The following is a 13,166-nucleotide window of genomic DNA, read 5'->3' as shown; positions in this document are numbered from 1 at the left end:
ATGTGTTCACTCCGCGTGTGGCTTGCAACGGAAATCTCTGCCTCACGCCGTTCTGCAGGTCCCATTTTCTTGATGGCATAAAGTAAAATCGACATCGTGAGATGACCGATGACCGGCCGCGATCCCAGAATGATGGGCGAGACTCCATACTCCGAATGAGATTAGAGTGGTGCTGGAAAAGCACAGAGGGGCAGGCAGCATCCGAGGAGCAGCAAAATCGACCCCTTCATCCAAACATCTTCTGCTGCTGCATCAATGACCTTCCTTCTGTCATATACTCAGAAGTGGGCATTTTTGTTCACGATTGCACCACTGACAACTCCTCAGATACTGAAGCAGACATTGCTAGGTTCAAATGCAGAAAGCCAATGCCCTCTGACGAACGCAGTCGACTTTCTTTGTGCTAGATGTGACTCCAACCAGTGGATAAACACAGATTCTAAACCTACTCAGTTCTTCACAACAGAGCGTCATTGATGTTCTAGCATTGAATATCTTTGAATAATGAGTGGCACAGACAGAGTCAATAGCCGGAGTCATAGATTGAAGATATGAGGAGGAAAGTATCAAGGAGACGTCAGAGGTAGGTTCTTTACGCAGAGAGTTGTGAATGCATGGAATGGGTTGCCAGCTCTGGTGGTGGAAGCAAAGTCATTGGGGGCATTGTAGGAACTGCTGGACGTGCACATGGAGAGCAGTGAGTTGAGGGTTGCGTAGGTTACATTACATTAGGATTAAACCTCGGCACAACACCGTGGGCCAAAGGGCCTGTTCTGTGCTGTACTTTTCTGTGTTCCACGTTCTATATTGTATTTGAGGCTGGTTTGGAGAAATGGTTGGTATGCTTCCAAATCCAACGGATGGGCAGGAAAGTGAAGTTGATCATTAACTATAGCGATCAGGCTTGATCTGTGCGCTATTCCTACCACCATCTCTATGTTCTCGTGTTTATAAATATGAGTTGTGCAGATTGTGTGCACATAACAAGTTAACGTCATAATTAAAATAGAACTCATTTCCATTTTAAGAACAGCGTTCTCCACTTGGTCAGGAACCATCTAGGCAAACTATAATTTGCAAGTAATAATTTTGAGCCTAGAATCCTAGTTTTATTATTTACTTTATATATTGTGAAATAAAAAAAACAGTGTTCAGATAAAATCAAACTAATCCAACAAACAGCGCTTCACTGCGATTTTCCTACTTGGTTTCTCGCTATATCAGCCATGGAGATAGTCAGGGCTGCAAACGCTGGAGATTGGAGTCACTTTGCTGCGCCACAGTACGGGAAATCAACAATACCGGTTCGGTTTCCTGCTGGAGTCCAAACTGTAGTAAAGTTCTCGCCGGGAGCTGGCCGCCGGTGCATTGGTGGTTCAGTGGTAGAATTCTCGCCTGCCACGCGGGAGGCCCGGGTTCGATTCCCGGCCAATGCATGTAAGCCTGCTGTCTTTCAAATGCTGCACAGTATAACGGAGTTCGGCCAGATGCGAGGTCTGTTTCGCATGGCTGCCGGCTCGCCAATTTCCTGAGGGCGGGAATGTGTTCACTCCGCGTGTGGCTTGCAACGGAAATCTCTGCCTCACGCCGTTCTGCAGGTCCCATTTTCTTGATGGCATAAAGTAAAATCGACATCGTGAGATGACCGATGACCGGCCGCGATCCCAGAATGATGGGCGAGACTCCATACTCCGAATGAGATTAGAGTGGTGCTGGAAAAGCACAGAGGGGCAGGCAGCATCCGAGGACCAGCAAAATCGACCCCTTCATCCAAACATCTTCTGCTGCTGCATCAATGACCTTCCTTCTGTCATATACTCAGAAGTGGGCATTTTTGTTCACGATTGCACCACTGACAACTCCTCAGATACTGAAGCAGACATTGCTAGGTTCAAATGCAGAAAGCCAATGCCCTCTGACGAACGCAGTCGACTTTCTTTGTGCTAGATGTGACTCCAACCAGTGGATAAACACAGATTCTAAACCTACTCAGTTCTTCACAACAGAGCGTCATTGATGTTCTAGCATTGAATATCTTTGAATAATGAGTGGCACAGACAGAGTCAATAGCCGGAGTCATAGATTGAAGATATGAGGAGGAAAGTATCAAGGAGACGTCAGAGGTAGGTTCTTTACGCAGAGAGTTGTGAATGCATGGAATGGGTTGCCAGCTCTGGTGGTGGAAGCAAAGTCATTGGGGGCATTGTAGGAACTGCTGGACGTGCACATGGAGAGCAGTGAGTTGAGGGTTGCGTAGGTTACATTACATTAGGATTAAACCTCGGCACAACACCGTGGGCCAAAGGGCCTGTTCTGTGCTGTACTTTTCTGTGTTCCACGTTCTATATTGTATTTGAGGCTGGTTTGGAGAAATGGTTGGTATGCTTCCAAATCCAACGGATGGGCAGGAAAGTGAAGTTGATCATTAACTATAGCGATCAGGCTTGATCTGTGCGCTATTCCTACCACCATCTCTATGTTCTCGTGTTTATAAATATGAGTTGTGCAGATTGTGTGCACATAACAAGTTAACGTCATAATTAAAATAGAACTCATTTCCATTTTAAGAACAGCGTTCTCCACTTGGTCAGGAACCATCTAGGCAAACTATAATTTGCAAGTAATAATTTTGAGCCTAGAATCCTAGTTTTATTATTTACTTTATATATTGTGAAATAAAAAAAACAGTGTTCAGATAAAATCAAACTAATCCAACAAACAGCGCTTCACTGCGATTTTCCTACTTGGTTTCTCGCTATATCAGCCATGGAGATAGTCAGGGCTGCAAACGCTGGAGATTGGAGTCACTTTGCTGCGCCACAGTACGGGAAATCAACAATACCGGTTCGGTTTCCTGCTGGAGTCCAAACTGTAGTAAAGTTCTCGCCGGGAGCTGGCCGCCGGTGCATTGGTGGTTCAGTGGGAGAATTCTCGCCTGCCACGCGGGAGGCCCGGGTTCGATTCCCGGCCAATGCATGTAAGCCTGCTGTCTTTCAAATGCTGCACAGTATAACGGAGTTCGGCCAGATGCGAGGTCTGTTTCGCATGGCTGCCGGCTCGCCAATTTCCTGAGGGCGGGAATGTGTTCACTCCGCGTGTGGCTTGCAACGGAAATCTCTGCCTCACGCCGTTCTGCAGGTCCCATTTTCTTGATGGCATAAAGTAAAATCGACATCGTGAGATGACCGATGACCGGCCGCGATCCCAGAATGATGGGCGAGACTCCATACTCCGAATGAGATTAGAGTGGTGCTGGAAAAGCACAGAGGGGCAGGCAGCATCCGAGGACCAGCAAAATCGACCCCTTCATCCAAACATCTTCTGCTGCTGCATCAATGACCTTCCTTCTGTCATATACTCAGAAGTGGGCATTTTTGTTCACGATTGCACCACTGACAACTCCTCAGATACTGAAGCAGACATTGCTAGGTTCAAATGCAGAAAGCCAATGCCCTCTGACGAACGCAGTCGACTTTCTTTGTGCTAGATGTGACTCCAACCAGTGGATAAACACAGATTCTAAACCTACTCAGTTCTTCACAACAGAGCGTCATTGATGTTCTAGCATTGAATATCTTTGAATAATGAGTGGCACAGACAGAGTCAATAGCCGGAGTCATAGATTGAAGATATGAGGAGGAAAGTATCAAGGAGACGTCAGAGGTAGGTTCTTTACGCAGAGAGTTGTGAATGCATGGAATGGGTTGCCAGCTCTGGTGGTGGAAGCAAAGTCATTGGGGGCATTGTAGGAACTGCTGGACGTGCACATGGAGAGCAGTGAGTTGAGGGTTGCGTAGGTTACATTACATTAGGATTAAACCTCGGCACAACACCGTGGGCCAAAGGGCCTGTTCTGTGCTGTACTTTTCTGTGTTCCACGTTCTATATTGTATTTGAGGCTGGTTTGGAGAAATGGTTGGTATGCTTCCAAATCCAACGGATGGGCAGGAAAGTGAAGTTGATCATTAACTATAGCGATCAGGCTTGATCTGTGCGCTATTCCTACCACCATCTCTATGTTCTCGTGTTTATAAATATGAGTTGTGCAGATTGTGTGCACATAACAAGTTAACGTCATAATTAAAATAGAACTCATTTCCATTTTAAGAACAGCGTTCTCCACTTGGTCAGGAACCATCTAGGCAAACTATAATTTGCAAGTAATAATTTTGAGCCTAGAATCCTAGTTTTATTATTTACTTTATATATTGTGAAATAAAAAAAACAGTGTTCAGATAAAATCAAACTAATCCAACAAACAGCGCTTCACTGCGATTTTCCTACTTGGTTTCTCGCTATATCAGCCATGGAGATAGTCAGGGCTGCAAACGCTGGAGATTGGAGTCACTTTGCTGCGCCACAGTACGGGAAATCAACAATACCGGTTCGGTTTCCTGCTGGAGTCCAAACTGTAGTAAAGTTCTCGCCGGGAGCTGGCCGCCGGTGCATTGGTGATTCAGTGGTCGAATTCTCGCCTCCCACGCGGGAGGCCCGGGTTCGATTCCCGGCCAATGCATGTAAGCCTGCTGTCTTTCAAATGCTGCACAGTATAACGGAGTTCGGCCAGATGCGAGGTCTGTTTCGCATGGCTGCCGGCTCGCCAATTTCCTGAGGGCGGGAATGTGTTCACTCCGCGTGTGGCTTGCAACGGAAATCTCTGCCTCACGCCGTTCTGCAGGTCCCATTTTCTTGATGGCATAAAGTAAAATCGACATCGTGAGATGACCGATGACCGGCCGCGATCCCAGAATGATGGGCGAGACTCCATACTCCGAATGAGATTAGAGTGGTGCTGGAAAAGCACAGCGGGGCAGGCAGCATCCGAGGACCAGCAAAATCGACCCCTTCATCCAAACATCTTCTGCTGCTGCATCAATGACCTTCCTTCTGTCATATACTCAGAAGTGGGCATTTTTGTTCACGATTGCACCACTGACAACTCCTCAGATACTGAAGCAGACATTGCTAGGTTCAAATGCAGAAAGCCAATGCCCTCTGACGAACGCAGTCGACTTTCTTTGTGCTAGATGTGACTCCAACCAGTGGATAAACACAGATTCTAAACCTACTCAGTTCTTCACAACAGAGCGTCATTGATGTTCTAGCATTGAATATCTTTGAATAATGAGTGGCACAGACAGAGTCAATAGCCGGAGTCATAGATTGAAGATATGAGGAGGAAAGTATCAAGGAGACGTCAGAGGTAGGTTCTTTACGCAGAGAGTTGTGAATGCATGGAATGGGTTGCCAGCTCTGGTGGTGGAAGCAAAGTCATTGGGGGCATTGTAGGAACTGCTGGACGTGCATATGGAGAGCAGTGAGTTGAGGGTTGCGTAGGTTACATTACATTAGGATTAAACCTCGGCACAACACCGTGGGCCAAAGGGCCTGTTCTGTGCTGTACTTTTCTGTGTTCCACGTTCTATATTGTATTTGAGGCTGGTTTGGAGAAATGGTTGGTATGCTTCCAAATCCAACGGATGGGCAGGAAAGTGAAGTTGATCATTAACTATAGCGATCAGGCTTGATCTGTGCGCTATTCCTACCACCATCTCTATGTTCTCGTGTTTATAAATATGAGTTGTGCAGATTGTGTGCACATAACAAGTTAACGTCATAATTAAAATAGAACTCATTTCCATTTTAAGAACAGCGTTCTCCACTTGGTCAGGAACCATCTAGGCAAACTATAATTTGCAAGTAATAATTTTGAGCCTAGAATCCTAGTTTTATTATTTACTTTATATATTGTGAAATAAAAAAAACAGTGTTCAGATAAAATCAAACTAATCCAACAAACAGCGCTTCACTGCGATTTTCCTACTTGGTTTCTCGCTATATCAGCCATGGAGATAGTCAGGGCTGCAAACGCTGGAGATTGGAGTCACTTTGCTGCGCCACAGTACGGGAAATCAACAATACCGGTTCGGTTTCCTGCTGGAGTCCAAACTGTAGTAAAGTTCTCGCCGGGAGCTGGCCGCCGGTGTTTTGGTGATTCAGTGGTAGAATTCTCGCCTGCCACGCGGGAGGCCCGGTTTCGATTCCCGGCCAATGCATGTAAGCCTGCTGTCTTTCAAATGCTGCACAGTATAACGGAGTTCGGCCAGATGCGAGGTCTGTTTCGCATGGCTGCCGGCTCGCCAATTTCCTGAGGGCGGGAATGTGTTCACTCCGCGTGTGGCTTGCAACGGAAATCTCTGCCTCACGCCGTTCTGCAGGTCCCATTTTCTTGATGGCATAAAGTAAAATCGACATCGTGAGATGACCGATGACCGGCCGCGATCCCAGAATGATGGGCGAGACTCCATACTCCGAATGAGATTAGAGTGGTGCTGGAAAAGCACAGAGGGGCAGGCAGCATCCGAGGAGCAGCAAAATCGACCCCTTCATCCAAACATCTTCTGCTGCTGCATCAATGACCTTCCTTCTGTCATATACTCAGAAGTGGGCATTTTTGTTCACGATTGCACCACTGACAACTCCTCAGATACTGAAGCAGACATTGCTAGGTTCAAATGCAGAAAGCCAATGCCCTCTGACGAACGCAGTCGACTTTCTTTGTGCTAGATGTGACTCCAACCAGTGGATAAACACAGATTCTAAACCTACTCAGTTCTTCACAACAGAGCGTCATTGATGTTCTAGCATTGAATATCTTTGAATAATGAGTGGCACAGACAGAGTCAATAGCCGGAGTCATAGATTGAAGATATGAGGAGGAAAGTATCAAGGAGACGTCAGAGGTAGGTTCTTTACGCAGAGAGTTGTGAATGCATGGAATGGGTTGCCAGCTCTGGTGGTGGAAGCAAAGTCATTGGGGGCATTGTAGGAACTGCTGGACGTGCACATGGAGAGCAGTGAGTTGAGGGTTGCGTAGGTTACATTACATTAGGATTAAACCTCGGCACAACACCGTGGGCCAAAGGGCCTGTTCTGTGCTGTACTTTTCTGTGTTCCACGTTCTATATTGTATTTGAGGCTGGTTTGGAGAAATGGTTGGTATGCTTCCAAATCCAACGGATGGGCAGGAAAGTGAAGTTGATCATTAACTATAGCGATCAGGCTTGATCTGTGCGCTATTCCTACCACCATCTCTATGTTCTCGTGTTTATAAATATGAGTTGTGCAGATTGTGTGCACATAACAAGTTAACGTCATAATTAAAATAGAACTCATTTCCATTTTAAGAACAGCGTTCTCCACTTGGTCAGGAACCATCTAGGCAAACTATAATTTGCAAGTAATAATTTTGAGCCGAGAATCCTAGTTTTATTATTTACTTTATATATTGTGAAATAAAAAAAACAGTGTTCAGATAAAATCAAACTAATCCAACAAACAGCGCTTCACTGCGATTTTCCTACTTGGTTTCTCGCTATATCAGCCATGGAGATAGTCAGGGCTGCAAACGCTGGAGATTGGAGTCACTTTGCTGCGCCACAGTACGGGAAATCAACAATACCGGTTCGGTTTCCTGCTGGAGTCCAAACTGTAGTAAAGTTCTCGCCGGGAGCTGGCCGCCGGTGCATTGGTGGTTCAGTGGTAGAATTCTCGCCTGCCACGCGGGAGGCCCGGGTTCGAGTCCCGGCCAATGCATGTAAGCCTGCTGTCTTTCAAATGCTGCACAGTATAACGGAGTTCGGCCAGATGCGAGGTCTGTTTCGCATGGCTGCCGGCTCGCCAATTTCCTGAGGGCGGGAATGTGTTCACTCCGCGTGTGGCTTGCAACGGAAATCTCTGCCTCACGCCGTTCTGCAGGTCCCATTTTCTTGATGGCATAAAGTAAAATCGACATCGTGAGATGACCGATGACCGGCCGCGATCCCAGAATGATGGGCGAGACTCCATACTCCGAATGAGATTAGAGTGGTGCTGGAAAAGCACAGAGGGGCAGGCAGCATCCGAGGACCAGCAAAATCGACCCCTTCATCCAAACATCTTCTGCTGCTGCATCAATGACCTTCCTTCTGTCATATACTCAGAAGTGGGCATTTTTGTTCACGATTGCACCACTGACAACTCCTCAGATACTGAAGCAGACATTGCTAGGTTCAAATGCAGAAAGCCAATGCCCTCTGACGAACGCAGTCGACTTTCTTTGTGCTAGATGTGACTCCAACCAGTGGATAAACACAGATTCTAAACCTACTCAGTTCTTCACAACAGAGCGTCATTGATGTTCTAGCATTGAATATCTTTGAATAATGAGTGGCACAGACAGAGTCAATAGCCGGAGTCATAGATTGAAGATATGAGGAGGAAAGTATCAAGGAGACGTCAGAGGTAGGTTCTTTACGCAGAGAGTTGTGAATGCATGGAATGGGTTGCCAGCTCTGGTGGTGGAAGCAAAGTCATTGGGGGCATTGTAGGAACTGCTGGACGTGCACATGGAGAGCAGTGAGTTGAGGGTTGCGTAGGTTACATTACATTAGGATTAAACCTCGGCACAACACCGTGGGCCAAAGGGCCTGTTCTGTGCTGTACTTTTCTGTGTTCCACGTTCTATATTGTATTTGAGGCTGGTTTGGAGAAATGGTTGGTATGCTTCCAAATCCAACGGATGGGCAGGAAAGTGAAGTTGATCATTAACTATAGCGATCAGGCTTGATCTGTGCGCTATTCCTACCACCATCTCTATGTTCTCGTGTTTATAAATATGAGTTGTGCAGATTGTGTGCACATAACAAGTTAACGTCATAATTAAAATAGAACTCATTTCCATTTTAAGAACAGCGTTCTCCACTTGGTCAGGAACCATCTAGGCAAACTATAATTTGCAAGTAATAATTTTGAGCCTAGAATCCTAGTTTTATTATTTACTTTATATATTGTGAAATAAAAAAAACAGTGTTCAGATAAAATCAAACTAATCCAACAAACAGCGCTTCACTGCGATTTTCCTACTTGGTTTCTCGCTATATCAGCCATGGAGATAGTCAGGGCTGCAAACGCTGGAGATTGGAGTCACTTTGCTGCGCCACAGTACGGGAAATCAACAATACCGGTTCGGTTTCCTGCTGGAGTCCAAACTGTAGTAAAGTTCTCGCCGGGAGCTGGCCGCCGGTGCATTGGTGGTTCAGTGGTAGATTTCTCGCCTGCCACGCGGGAGGCCCGGTTTCGATTCCCGGCCAATGCATTGCTCCGCTTTTTTTTTACTCCAAACGTTACATGGTGTAAAGGAGTTCAGCCTCATCGGAAGCCTGTTTCGACTTGCTGCAGACTCTCCAATTTCCTTCCATGATACAGACAAAGCAGGAATTTGTTTACTCAGCGTTTGGAATCTGACAGAAATCTCTACCCCACACGGCTCTGCAGGTTTAACTTTTGCACATTTTCATAGCAGAATCTCTCGGTTTCTGGAAGGTAATGGCATTAATTAAAATGGACATAGTGCCATGCATGCAGGTGGCAACTACCATGAAAATATCTTCGTTTGGACAAACTTAAAAATCACACAACACCAAGTTAAAGTCCAACAGATTTAATTGGAAGCACAACCACCTGATTTAGGAACAGCACTCCGTAAGCTCGTGCTTCCAATTAAACCTGTTGACCTACAACCTGGTGGTTTTTGATTTTTGAGTTTGTACATTCCAGTCCACTCCGGCATCTCCAAATCATTGTATTTAAACAGCTGTCTTCCGTGATATGTACAAAGTGCTCCACACATCAAAAGAAGCATTTTTAAGTACAAGAACGGAGTTTACTGGGAAAACGGTCAACGGAGCCGAAAGGTTAACTTTGATTTCTCTGCACAGATGTTGCCAGACCTGCTGTGCTTTTCCAGCAACTTCTGTTTTCGTTTCTGATTTCCAGTATCCGCAGTTCTTTCGGCTTTCGTTTTCTTTAAGTGTTCTTGCTGTCGTCATGATGTTCAGGTGCCAGTGTTGGACTGAGGTGGAAACAGAATCAGTCATAGGAGCAGAACACCCTTCCGTCAACGAGAACTGAACAAAACTGGCGGCACAATTAATCATACAATCCCTACAATGTGGAAGTAGACCCTTCGGCCCAAAAAAGACCGCACTGACCCTTCGAAGAGCAACCCATTCCCCCAAGCTATATTTACCCCTGACGGAAGGGTGTTCTGCTCCAGTTGACTGATTCTGTTTCCACCCCAGTCCAACACTGACACCTGCACATCATGACGACAGCAAGAACACTTCAAGAAAACGAAAACCGAAAGAACTGCGGATACGGGAAATCAGAAACGAAAACAGAAGTTGCTGGAAAAGCACAGAAAGGCTGGCAACATCTGTGCAGAGGAATCAAAGTTAACCTTTCGACTCCGTTGACCGTTTTCCCAGTAACCTCCGTTCTTGTACTTAAAAATGCTTCCTTTGATGTGTGGAGCACTTTGTACATATCACGGAAGACAGCTGTTCAAATGCAATAATTTGGAGATGCCGGAGTGGACTGGGGTGTACAAAGTTAAAAATCAAAAAAACACCAGGCTATAGATCAACAGGTTTAATTGGAGGCACTAGCTTTAGGAGCGCTGCTCCTGCATCAGGTGGTTGTGCTTCCAATTAAATCTGTTGGACTTCAACCTGGTGTTGTGTGATTTTTAATTTTGTCCAAATGAAAATATTTTCATGGTAGTTGCCGCTGCATGCATGGCACTATGTCCATTTTATTCAATGCCATTACCTTCCAGAAACCGAGAGATTATGTTATGAAAATGTTTAAAAGTTCAGCCTGCAGAGCCGTTTGAGGTAGAGAATTCTGTCAGATTCCAAACGCTGAGTGAACAAGTTCCTGCAAGGTCTGTATCGTGGAAGGAAATAGGAGAGTCTGCAGCCAGACGAAACAGGCATCCGATGTGGCTGAACTCTGTTACACCATGTAACATTTGGAGTAAAAATAATCTCGGCGATGCATTGGCCGGGAATCGAACCCGGGCCTCCCGCGTGGCAGGCGAGAATTCTACCACTGAACCACCAATGCAACTCGTTGCGGGCTTCGCCAGAACGCTCCTACAGTTTGAATCGCAGCGGGGAGTTAAACCGGTCTTGTTGAAAGAGTGTGGCGCTGGAAACTGACTCCAATCTCCAGTATCGGCAGCCCTCACTTTCTCCATTGCTGATGTAGCAAGAAACCAAGTAGCAAAATCGCAATGAAACAAGAACAGACCTTGCTGGAAAAGCTCAGCAGGTCTGACAGCATCTGTGACGAGAAATCAAAGTTATACTTTCGGCTCCGTTGACCAGTTTTCCAGTAACTTCCGTTCTTGTACTTGAAAAATGTATCCTCTGATGTGTGGAGCAATTTGTCCATCCTGGTATCTCGGAAGACAGCTGTCCACATGTAATGATTTGGAGATGCTGGTGTTGGACTGAGATGTACAAAGTTAAAAATTGGTCCAAATGAAAATATTTTCATTGCGTTTGCCACTGCATGTTGAGTGGGTGGAATAAGTTACTGTTGGAACAATTGATTTTCTAAATTGACTCCTCTCATCTCATTTTGGACCACTTAATCATCTCGGATGAACGACGGAGAGCTAGATTACATTCTATACAGTACAGAGCAGGCCCTTGGGTCCAACAAGTCCACTCCAAACCTCCAAAGAATAACCCACCCAGACCGGTTCCACTACTCTATATTTACCCTTGACTAATCACCTAACACCGTTGGCAAGTTAGCACGGCCAATTCACCTGACCAGCAAAGGGCTCATTTGCTCAAGTTCGTTTAGAGATCCGCGATTGTACACCAGAGATTTTTATGGTTGGCAGGGTACTTGCTTTGTTGCCGAGAGCAACAGAACCTCCACTCATTCTCCCCATTCCTCCTGTGAACCTTCACGGAGATTTTCAAAGTCCAGTTAGTTGCTGCCTCCTTTTTCCTGTCCTTGATTTTGTCTACCAGTGATCAAGTCGAGAAATGGAATATTGCGAGCAATTCTGATCGCCTTCCTCTCGGAAGGATGTTGTGCAACTTGAAAGCGTTCAGAAAAGATTTCCAACGATGTTGCCAGAGATGAGCAATAGGGAGAGGCTGAATAGGCTGCGGCTGTTTTATCTGGAGCGTAATCTAAAAAAAATCATGAGGCGCATGGATAGGATCAATAGCGAGCAGCTCTTTTTTTCTCCTTAAAGATGCTGCCCATACCCGCTGAGATTTTCCAGCATTTTATCTTTTGGTTTCAGATTCCAGCATCCTGAGTAATTTGCTTTTATCCAGAATTGGTCTCGGGCGCTGTGGGGCCGCAGGGCTAACCACTGCGCCACTACTTGGATCGCAGAAGCCCATGCGTAGTGGGGTTGGTTATGCAAACCATACCAGGGTCGGGGGAGGGGGAGGGGTGAGGAATGTGGGGGAATAAGATCAATGGTGGAACAAACCCGGAAGGCCTACTAAACTAAAACAAAACTGCCGATACTGGAGACCTAAAACAGCAAAAGGAGCTGTAGAGACTCAGAAAACCAGGTGACAACTGTGGACAGAAAAACAAAGCCAAGGACTTCCCGCCCAGTGCCCCTGTTCTGAGGGGTTACTGGATTTAGAATGCTGACATCTTTTTCTCTCTCTCTGCATTAGTCCTGCCAGATCCGTGGCGTTTCTCCAGCACCTTCTGATTCTTTTTGGGTTTCGAGGGCTCTCCACCTGCTGTCAACTCGTAGCTTCATTCATTGTTTGACAGGATTCGCTTTGTATAGAAAATGTACTCCATCAGACTTGATCTCGTAGAAACCTTCAAGCAAGGGCCTCACCGCCTCTTATGCAAAGGGGACGTGTCAGCTATGGCATAGTGGTTGCATCGTTTGTGAGGGAGAGGAGTATAGGAGAGATGGAGGGACCTATGGATATAATAACAATTGAGGGATTGAGAGAATGTGTGACAGCAGGTCAGGCAGCATCGACGGAGCAGGAAAAATCGACGTTTCGGTGCTTCCTGATGAAGAGTCCCGGCCCCGAATGGTCGATTTTCCTGCTCCTCGGATGTTGTCTGACCTGCTGTGCTTCCCAGCAACACACTCTCAACTCTGATGGCCAGCATCTGCAGACCTCACTTTCTCCCAGAATGTGGGACAGAGCGAGTCTCTTTTCAAACCCACAAGATTTAATGTTGAGGCCTAGTTTTTTTTCTCTGTGGTATTATTCCACAGAGGTAATTAAAAACGTTTTTTAAAAAAAGACTGATACCTATAAGCCAGATTCTGA

The 13,166-nt window shown here is 46.0% G+C and overlaps 7 non-coding genes across 7 annotated transcripts; 6 read left to right on the top strand and 1 right to left on the bottom strand.

Annotated features, from left to right (window-relative positions):
* The first annotated feature begins 1,365 nt into the window (after nt 1-1,365).
* trnag-gcc (transfer RNA glycine (anticodon GCC)) lies at nt 1,366-1,436 on the top strand. The gene has a single exon. It is a non-coding gene; the product is annotated as a tRNA-Gly (tRNA).
* A 1,469-nt stretch (nt 1,437-2,905) lies between these two features.
* Nucleotides 2,906-2,976, top strand: trnag-gcc (transfer RNA glycine (anticodon GCC)). Its single transcript has one exon. It is a non-coding gene; the product is annotated as a tRNA-Gly (tRNA).
* A 1,469-nt stretch (nt 2,977-4,445) lies between these two features.
* On the top strand, nt 4,446-4,516 carry trnag-ccc (transfer RNA glycine (anticodon CCC)). Its single transcript has one exon. It is a non-coding gene; the product is annotated as a tRNA-Gly (tRNA).
* Nucleotides 4,517-5,985: 1,469 nt separating this feature from the next.
* Nucleotides 5,986-6,056, top strand: trnag-gcc (transfer RNA glycine (anticodon GCC)). The gene has a single exon. It is a non-coding gene; the product is annotated as a tRNA-Gly (tRNA).
* Nucleotides 6,057-7,525: 1,469 nt separating this feature from the next.
* Nucleotides 7,526-7,596, top strand: trnag-gcc (transfer RNA glycine (anticodon GCC)). The gene has a single exon. It is a non-coding gene; the product is annotated as a tRNA-Gly (tRNA).
* A 1,469-nt stretch (nt 7,597-9,065) lies between these two features.
* On the top strand, nt 9,066-9,136 carry trnag-gcc (transfer RNA glycine (anticodon GCC)). Its single transcript has one exon. It is a non-coding gene; the product is annotated as a tRNA-Gly (tRNA).
* A 1,740-nt stretch (nt 9,137-10,876) lies between these two features.
* Nucleotides 10,877-10,947, bottom strand: trnag-gcc (transfer RNA glycine (anticodon GCC)). Its single transcript has one exon. It is a non-coding gene; the product is annotated as a tRNA-Gly (tRNA).
* Nucleotides 10,948-13,166: the final 2,219 nt, after the last annotated feature.

The sequence above is a fragment of the Hemiscyllium ocellatum genome, chromosome 35 (genome assembly GCF_020745735.1).
Source record: "Hemiscyllium ocellatum isolate sHemOce1 chromosome 35, sHemOce1.pat.X.cur, whole genome shotgun sequence".
NCBI classification, from domain to species: domain Eukaryota; kingdom Metazoa; phylum Chordata; class Chondrichthyes; order Orectolobiformes; family Hemiscylliidae; genus Hemiscyllium; species Hemiscyllium ocellatum.
The sequence above is the reverse complement of the archived record's forward strand: the minus strand, read 5'-3'. Positions and strand labels throughout refer to the sequence as shown.